The 9491-nt window shown below is 40.2% G+C and overlaps 1 long non-coding RNA gene across 1 annotated transcript; it reads left to right on the forward strand.

Annotated features, from left to right (window-relative positions):
• The first annotated feature begins 1255 nt into the window (after positions 1-1255).
• Positions 1256-8436, forward strand: LOC135492691 (uncharacterized). Its single transcript, XR_010448101.1, has 3 exons — positions 1256-1364; positions 5846-6025; positions 8031-8436. It is a non-coding gene; the product is annotated as an uncharacterized LOC135492691 (long non-coding RNA).
• Positions 8437-9491: the final 1055 nt, after the last annotated feature.

Genomic DNA, 9491 nt, shown 5'->3' on the forward strand with positions numbered 1-9491 from the left:
TGAGCTGTTATCTTGCGCATATCAAGACAAAATCTGAAAGATGACACGAGGAGAAAGAAATATACTTCGCCTCAAATAATAATTGACGAAAATTCAACATACCGTATACCGTATACCGTTAGCTCTTTGATGTTTGAGATTTTATCCTTCTCTCAATTGACATTTCATTTGTGTCTAGTCGGCCTATTTGCTACCAGCAGCAGTAATTTTCTAAACTGAGATATAACAATTGGCATAAATCCCATTACCCCTTCTGTGTGGTTGACATTTAATCAGCAGTTTAATAGCCGATAGCGTGTGGGGGCATTAATATTGTGGAGTTGTAATGAAAAAAAACTCCCTGTTCATAGCCTACATGTACAATGGATTTCTATACCCCTTTTGCTCTGTCCACTCTCCCGGACCCAGGTCATCTTTATTGGCCTCTTGAACTTTATAATAATTCCTCTATGCTCCACTCCAAAATATTCTTCCTTTATCACCCATAAAAAAAAATCCCCGTCTTTACTGAGGCCCGAAGACCAAGCGGCAGCACATGGCAATGCTCCTAATCTGATCTATTGGAAATTATGAGCAGATAATCTCGTACTTGCTCCCTTTAGTGTAGTCTGGTTACTCTAAGATAAAATCAAAAAAAATTCTATACCAAGCTACTTACTCTCAAGTTACTCCTTATCTATCCATTGTACTCCAAATCGGATCAAAAATAGTCTTCAACCTTTTAGCTCCCTTTAGCGCCCGAGCCGGATCTCACCATACCGCCCGTAGCCGCCCGTGTTTAAAACCAGGGGCGGATCCAGGATATTTCGAAAGGGGGGGGGGGCGCACTATGAGGGCGAAGCCCGAATTGCGAGCGTCGCAGGCGCGAAGCGACGGCGGGGGGTCCCCAGAAAATTTTTTAAGATAAGACTCCATATATGCGATTTCCTGGCATCTGATCTTCAAATATTGAGCACCACTCCCACCCCATTTTCAGTGTTTTTTTACACCGTGCCGGAATTAGGGGGGGGGCGTGCGCCTTGGATCCGCGCCTGAAAACTCCCGCCCTATGATGTCTTTAGCGGCCGCGAAGTAAAGTTACACAACAGGGGCGACGCTAAGAGTGCTATCTTCATAATAAAACTCGTTCCTAGGTGGGTTGCTGTACATTTTACTGAGTAATTCAGGGCTATACACAATTCCTAAAATTGACCTGCCGCCTATTATCAGTTCTGTAACTAGGACGAAGTGACGGAGATAGAGGGCAGCCAACATAATGGCCGTAACACAATGTGTACTTGGAAGAGCATTATGAAGAGGGAAATATGGTATTAATTCGTTGAATAGGCACACCAAACATGCCAGGAACTGGAAACTGAGTAAAGGTAAAGTTTTAGTGTTGATATTGGGCTTCTTTATGCATATCATTTGAGTTAAGCCACCATAAACACAGTCATAAACAACACAACAGCTATGGTCGACAGTGTGTGTTGTGTTGTGGTAGTGTACATCTGCATTGTACATGTAAGATAAGATAAGATAAGACAAGCCCTTCGGCGATAATGGCTCACTGTGAGAAATGATTGCTATAATGTTGTCAACAGGGACTGGACCAATTGGTTCACTTACTGAATCCAAGATGGCGGACCACCAGACTAAAATGCGAGTAGAGACAAGACCACTAATGAATATTCATAGGTTGGAGGGTCGAGGCCTATCAATTAGACGAGTGCATGTTTTTTAGTCTCAAGTACATATTTGGAGAGGTATTGAAAAAATATTTGTTGTGGCAAGTCTACAGATATAAAGAAATTATTTGATGAAAAAATTAATTTCGAATTTTGCTAATTGGGTAATAGGGGGCGTGTTTTGAGTTTTTTCTGCCAGTTGGCTGAAAACAGTGGAAATATCAAAGTCTGTCTAATTTGTCGATTATAAAAAAATTTCCGTGGTCAATCACCAATTTCCATCGCACCAGTTACTCGCAAGACTAACCCGTATATCATATCCGAATTTCAGTTTCACTACTTGACGCGTTCTTTGATGCGTCGCGGTCAAACATTGACAATTTAACTGCTAAAAGGCTTAAAAAATCAATTGTGGTCTTGTCTCTATTTACACTACATTTTGGGTCAATATAGTGAAAAATTTGAATGTGCTCAAATCACTCTAATTCATTTAGAATATTGTATTGCTGATGATTTAAGGTCAAAACAAGCTAAAATAATGAGAAAAAAACTTAATTTGACCCAAATAAGAGTCAACCTAACCCCGGTCTAAGTTCGGTTTCATTTTTACAAGTCTTGTTGTGTTGCCATTCATTTTGTAATTTCTTTGAAACTACTTAGGCCTTGATTCTGAAAGTTGTGCCCTAAGCAGCAAAGATATTCCTAAATCACATCCTAAATTTTCAGCTCCATAGCTTGCATATTCTGGCCAGGGCAGGTCTTTGAATTTGGTGCTGTTGGCTGCAAAATCATGACTTTTTGTCGATTTTGTCCTCTTTCGTCGCTTTGGCACAGTTGTACCACTCTTTGAAATGTCTCTCATTTCTCCAAAAATGTCCAGATATGACTTTCCTTTGTTGGAGATTTGTGGGATGTCATGTACATTAGTTTGAAAAAAATCTCAAAATGTTAACCCCTGAAATGTACCTTCATTGAGACAAGACCACTAATGAATATTCATAGGTTGGAGGGTCGAGGCCTATCAATTAGACGAGTGCATGTTTTTTAGTCTCAAGTACATATTTGGAGAGGTATTGAAAAAATATTTGTTGTGGCAAGTCTACAGATATAAAGAAATTATTTGATGAAAAAATTAATTTCGAATTTTGCTAATTGGGTAATAGGGGGCGTGTTTTGAGTTTTTTCTGCCAGTTGGCTGAAAACAGTGGAAATATCAAAGTCTGTCTAATTTGTCGATTATAAAAAAATTTCCGTGGTCAATCACCAATTTCCATCGCACCAGTTACTCGCAAGACTAACCCGTATATCATATCCGAATTTCAGTTTCACTACTTGACGCGTTCTTTGATGCGTCGCGGTCAAACATTGACAATTTAACTGCTAAAAGGCTTAAAAAATCAATTGTGGTCTTGTCTCAGTACTAATTGAAGAGCTTAGAAGTATAATCAGGCTAAGGCACATTTTAAACCCTATATTTGGAGAAAAATGCAAAAATATGAAAAAAATCTTCACATTCCCTGGAAACACGCAATGGATGATTTCTAGATATTGCTGAATCATTAATAAGAGGCACAGATTATATGTGCTGAAAGCATTTGCTTCTTTAAGGGTATAAATACTGCAAAATGTGCATAAACCAAGAAGGGTTGTTACAACTAGTTACACTACGGACTTAGTGGTAAGGCCTCGTCCCATCGCCCTTACCGGCCACTACGACAAGTCAATACTCTTGCTGATGATTCGTCATTATTGGTCGTCGCAAAAACAACGAATTGACACAGATATCAACTAGGTCAACCAATCACGCGGTAGTCTGGCGGACACACTTCAACGACACACTTTATGTGACTTAGCATGGTGTCCCTGATGCGGCCACTAAAGACATGATGACGTAGATTGCCACAACAAACTTGTGGTGTGAAGCTATATTGCAATAAAACTTGCAAAATATGTTTTAAATAACCTATTTTATTGATTTATGTCAAGAAAATATAATTTTGATAACTTTGAAACCTGGTGGACGCTGGTGGACGCTGTTTAGGATGTCCGGCCTATACGTATACGTTGACTTCAGAATTCACCGGCCATCCGCATCAGGCTGCAAGTGCAACTCTGTCAGTCAGTGTCACCCAAACCAGGTCATACCAATGCTGCCAGCGATTCACAGACAACTAATTGACACTTCGATGAGTATTTCCATCACCTCGACATCTGAAAACTTACTGATTTTGTACGGAAAGCAAGCAGTGAACGATGTAAACATTAATGGATGACGGGAATTACGGTGATTACCTCGTTCCGAATGCTTAGCATAAGCTTAGTTGCATACAGTCATACACCTGCAATACTTCATCGATCCCAGGTTGATTATCGGCTAATGTAGCATATCATTATCACACCCCCGGATCAAACCTTACTAATCAAACCTGAAACTATCGAACTGGCACGATATTCGTTCTTTTCTTTAAATATTTGTCGATGGAATCAAATGGAATCAAATGGAATAAATTGTTTGTGGCCGATTTGCACTACTCACACGCGTCCAAAAAATCAACATTTTGCGAATGTACTCGATTTGTTGGAACATAGTAAGCTCGTCCCCTTGTACGAATGTGCGTACATATGACCATAATAAATCAATATGAATAACACCCTGGAAAAGGGGCGTGGCAAAATTACATGGAAAAACGAAAAAAACAGATATATACGATGGTTTGTTGTCCAAAATCACTTCACGAGACACACCTATGATGCCAAACACAGCCAATGATGCCGATTGCGCCCGAATCGGTCAGCCCTTATGGACAAACGAGGTTATCGCAAAATGAGGTTAAAAAACCCATGCAACTTTAATGGTCACTATAGACAGTGAGCCAATAAACTTTATTTTCATCGGTATGAGATAAAATTACAAACATGAGCTCCAAAGCTCTTGGACCGATATCAAACAAAGACACGAGTAAAACACAACAAAGGTAGAGAAAAAGTTTAACAGGAATTTAACATTTATACATTACAAGTTTACGGATAAGAAGATTTAGAAGAGAAAAAGGTCTTCGGACTAGATTTTTACATGCACATTGCACATTTGCATTTTTTGCCATTCCATTTTCCTATCATTTTTTTGAAATATTTGAAATTTTCACTGGTTTGGATGCATCTTGGCAAATCATTCCATAGTTTGGATCCGAAAAAACTAAACTCTTTTTGCCATAAGTGATTCCCTTAAACTCGGGTAAGGTAACATTTACTTTACGGAGATTATGGCCTTCTTTTATGGGTTTAATTAGGTTTTCCAGGTATGGTGGGCACTGTTTTGAAATGATTTTAAAGTATCAAGTATGCTGCATGGCTCTGCCACTGATCATGAAAATGTACATGTAGGCCTGGCATAGTATATTTTCTGTGGTGTGGTGGTAGGCCTATGGCTTTGGCTAATATACTATAGGCTATGTACTGTGTGCATAATGCCATTATTGTATTTAATGAAAACATGTAGCCTTGAATGATGCAATGGCAGGCAGCTAGCTACATGTAGGCTACTCTTTCTTGGGCCATGAGCCTGCAGGGAGACTGATGATAGCCAGATATCACAGCCCGGGATCACAGCACATGAAGCGAGTTGGTGAGTGAGCCTCCTGACCCCATTAATGTATTCTTGTACAGGAGACTGCTGGGTTGTGATTTTCGATCGATATTAGGTTGGATTATCATACATTAGGGTTTCTTTATGGACTTTTTTGAATAAGGTAGGGACTAGGGCCTTTTCAGATTAGGGCCTTTTTATGAATTTTCACTATATTGCTGAGAGGGTTAATGCTGTTGATACCAGGGGGTTAAGATGGCGCGGCTTAATCAGGATACAAAACACAATGCCATGGGGTAATTACGTTGATTAATTACGCAAATATCACACCTGTCGGGCCTACTTGACTCTCCAAGCGCACATGGGAAACCATTGTTTTTGCCTACTGTCCGTAATTGGACCAAAAATTGGCCACCGCCCTGTCTGCAATTCGGAGTAGAGAGGTGTCCACCATACAGAGGTTTTTGTTATTGGAAATGACTTAGAAAAAATCGGGACTGGCCGGACGTGTCCGTAATGTAGAGGTGTCCGTCGGGAGAGGTGTCCGCTAAGGGAGGTTCTACTGTACTAACTTTAAACTTTCTAATTACAGGTTCCTGGGAAACCATATGAACACTAACCAAGTATTATGAGCGAGAGTGTATTTACGTAACCCATGCATTTTGAACCCTTGAAGTCATATTAACCCACAGCCAAGCGCTCTGTATCAAAGGCCGCCAAAGATTATAAAACGCAACAAGTATTACAGAACATTCCAGTTCATAACAGATTGGTAAGATTCCATGTGGGGCACTCTGAACTGTGATGAGTTCTTTACAGTGACTGTGCTGAATGATGAATTACGAATGACATTGACAAGTGACGAATTGCTAATTATATCTGGGGTTTTATCAAAGCATAGACCTTCATCGCTCTCGTAATGGTAAACTGCAAAACGACATTAAATTTTATAGTGAAAATTACTCATGAGAATAGAAAAGACAAATAATAGGTCGGTAATACCAGAAACAACCAAGTAATTCCAGGAAATTTAAAACAAAAAACCCCCAGCATGCATTCACAATAAGAGTTATACTTTATTCTTTGTTTTAAATGGTCAGTCCATTGGCCATGCCCCAATCCATGATTACAATACTGCATAACCACATTCGTGAATAGAGGCATGTCTTCAAGTGCGAATGCTGTCTGGATTGGCTAGTTAAAAGCAATGAATTGGCCGATTTAACGTAATAGGCTGGTTATCATTCTGGTATTCTGACCAATGACTAGTAATTGACACTATTTCTTCAATGAGCGGCAAAGCTAAGATTACACACTCCGGGCCTCTGCTCCGGATTGGCCTGAGCGTTATAGCAGTGCTAAATTATGACCGCCTCATTGTTGAAAAGGGGCTGGACAAACTACAGGCTGAACTGGTCGTTTAAAACCGAGAATAACGTATGCTTGCACCTAGTTCTGCTCATTGAAAAACAGATGTCTTGACAATGTAAATGATTTTGTACCAACTTGGCCAGTTCGTGCATGTAGTACATGTAGTTCATACATGTAATTCGCTGCGTTTTCTCTTACAATTTTTTTAAAAATTGGGATATAAATTTTGCTTTTCGAGATGGATGTGAGTAACAGACATTGAACGGCTCTAAAAAAACCACCTTGCTACATGTATCACAAATAGTTCATAAAATAGGTGATCCAGGGCTTTAGATAACTTTTTTGGTCGGGAAGTCAAGTACTTCCTTAACATTGTTGATGCACCATTTTGGGAGTTTGGGGTTTTAACTGGCATTGCAAATACTCCCAACTTGTCAGTATTATCCCAGGCAGGGCGTACAGATACTTCCAATTTCCTAAGGTTGGAAGTATAAACTCATCTTATGCAATGCATGTTATGTCATGCAATGCATGTCGTGATCCAAAGTTCCCTTACATCTCAAACCACAGAGTAAGTGTAGAGCTTGTCCTATTTCGCCACCTCGTCGTCTTAGCCGATAATGGCTGTTCCAGGCTTCATTATTCATGCTCCATTTCAACGGCTGGACAGCCGACGGGAACCCCTGAATTCCGAAATGAAAGCCCCTAAACAATGGAACCAAAGCATGACAGATTGGTACTCGAGTTCCTTGTTGGTGGCAGTGCCGTGCAGAATTCGTAATTAGATATTCTCAATACCAGTAACCTTGAGATTCAGTTACCAATCACAGCTCTCACTCTGGGCACGTGCCACTAAGATGACTTCACCGGCCACCAAATATGGTCAGCTACTATCGTAGTAAAACATTTTCATTCATAAAGCTGTACATGCAACATCGTTCATTGGCCAGCCACATGATTAACAGGACTTGGGCATGGTAGAGTAGCGCCAGCGGGGGATTTTGGAACTAATTGTGACAGACTGACTATCAAGTGCCGGCCATGCTGAGGAGTGTGAGTGGGGGAAGGGAAAGTTTTAAGTTTGACGCCAAACACATTGGGACTTGGGATTTTTGGACGTCAGAATACACCTTCAGATATATTAGAAAGCGTACGCTGAAATCAGATGTTCATTTAGGGGGTGTCACAATACGTTTTTGGCCCAGAAAACCTGGCGTATTGCTCTTTTCCACGGGCGTATATACGCCCATACGCCCGTTATCTAAAGCCCTGGTGATCAAACGTGTATATATCAGGTCCATATGGCTACTCTGGGTGGTAAAGTGAGCCCCAGCTAAGCTCTCTTACCAAATATCACTGAGTCAAGTTCAACCCTTTACCTCGGCATGATTTATTCCTTGTTTCAGGTTTGTTCTGATAAACAGATTGTTCACGAGACAGATGGGTTTCAACCTACAACTTTATTTTCATGAAGCAGACAGGAAGTTCAAGCAGATACTTGGCATTAGTTCACTTTGGTTAGCCCTGGATGCAGCACAGTGCAAGCCAAGAAACCTAATCGAGATGGGCGTGAATAGAACAAGGAGACTAATAGACTTCCTGGTTGATGAAGGTACCATGGTAAAGTAACGGACATAAATCATTTTTACAGTTATGACTATTCTTGTTGTCATCTTGATTGTTTTTGGCTCACCTGTGAGCCTTTACAATGATGCAGCGTCCGTCGTCCGTCGTTAAACATGGGTGACACGTTTTGTTACCACTGAAGCTATTGAACTCCAACTTGGTACACATGTACCCTTTGGTGACCGCTACTCAGAGACCGAATCGTGACCTCATAATGATTCATGGTTTGGCCGCGGTGGCCAAACGTCAAAGTGAAAACATGCGTCTTCTCCCTTAATACTGGTCCAAAAAATTTGAAAAAAATATCGTAGGTACTTCTAGCAATGCTATATCACACATCCGCTGGGTTTTTGATTCGACTTACTTTTCAAGGTCACAAAGGTCAAAGTCTGTAATTTTTTATGTCCTTAGTTAAAGTATTTTTCTCTTAGGTTGTATAGTGCTAAGATTGCGTGTCGCCTCCCAAGACAATTTCAAGGAGAAAACAAAAAGAAAATGATTTTTTGTTCAATAGAAGAATAACGTGTTAGTTAAAATAGAGTTTACAAGAGAAAAATGTGTACAACTACAAGCTCGCACTTTTGAAGTAAGAAAAGAAACGGCTCAAACTAACATAGAAAGAAGGGGGATGTTTTCTCACGGTCTGTTTTTAAAGTCCTAGCTAGAACCATGCATTGATTCATGTTTATGAGGAGTCTTTATATCGAAAACTCGATTATATTACGGTATATTTTTCATGTAAAAAAGTATTGTGTTTTGAGAAAAAGGACAAAAACTCTGAGATTTATGTTGATGACATAGAGATATTTGTACATGAGTTGCTGCTACTGCTCATGAGTTGCTGCTACTGCTTTGAGGCATATAATTTTAGCTCACCTCTAGGGAGCATATACGATACCGTGGCGTCCGTCGTCCGTCGTTGTCCGTTAGTGGAGCATGTTTCGTCACCGCTAGGGCTAGATGGCTAAAACTTGGTGTGATGGTAACTTTGCGCAATATTTTTCTATTTAGTGATATGACCTACTTTCAGGCCTCCAGGCGGCCATCTTGGAAATTGTTTTTTGCATTTTTGAAGCTAATGGTTGTACGTAGAGTGACGAAATATGTATGGTGGGTGTATCTGATAGGGTTAAATGACATCACCCGGGTTTTTGATTTGACTTACTTTTCAAGGTCACATATGCCAAAGTTTCTCTAAATCACCGATAGGTGGCACGTTTCGTTTCTATTTGAGCTAGAAG

The sequence above is a fragment of the Lineus longissimus genome, chromosome 8, assembly GCF_910592395.1.
Source record: "Lineus longissimus chromosome 8, tnLinLong1.2, whole genome shotgun sequence".
Taxonomy (NCBI): domain Eukaryota; kingdom Metazoa; phylum Nemertea; class Pilidiophora; order Heteronemertea; family Lineidae; genus Lineus; species Lineus longissimus.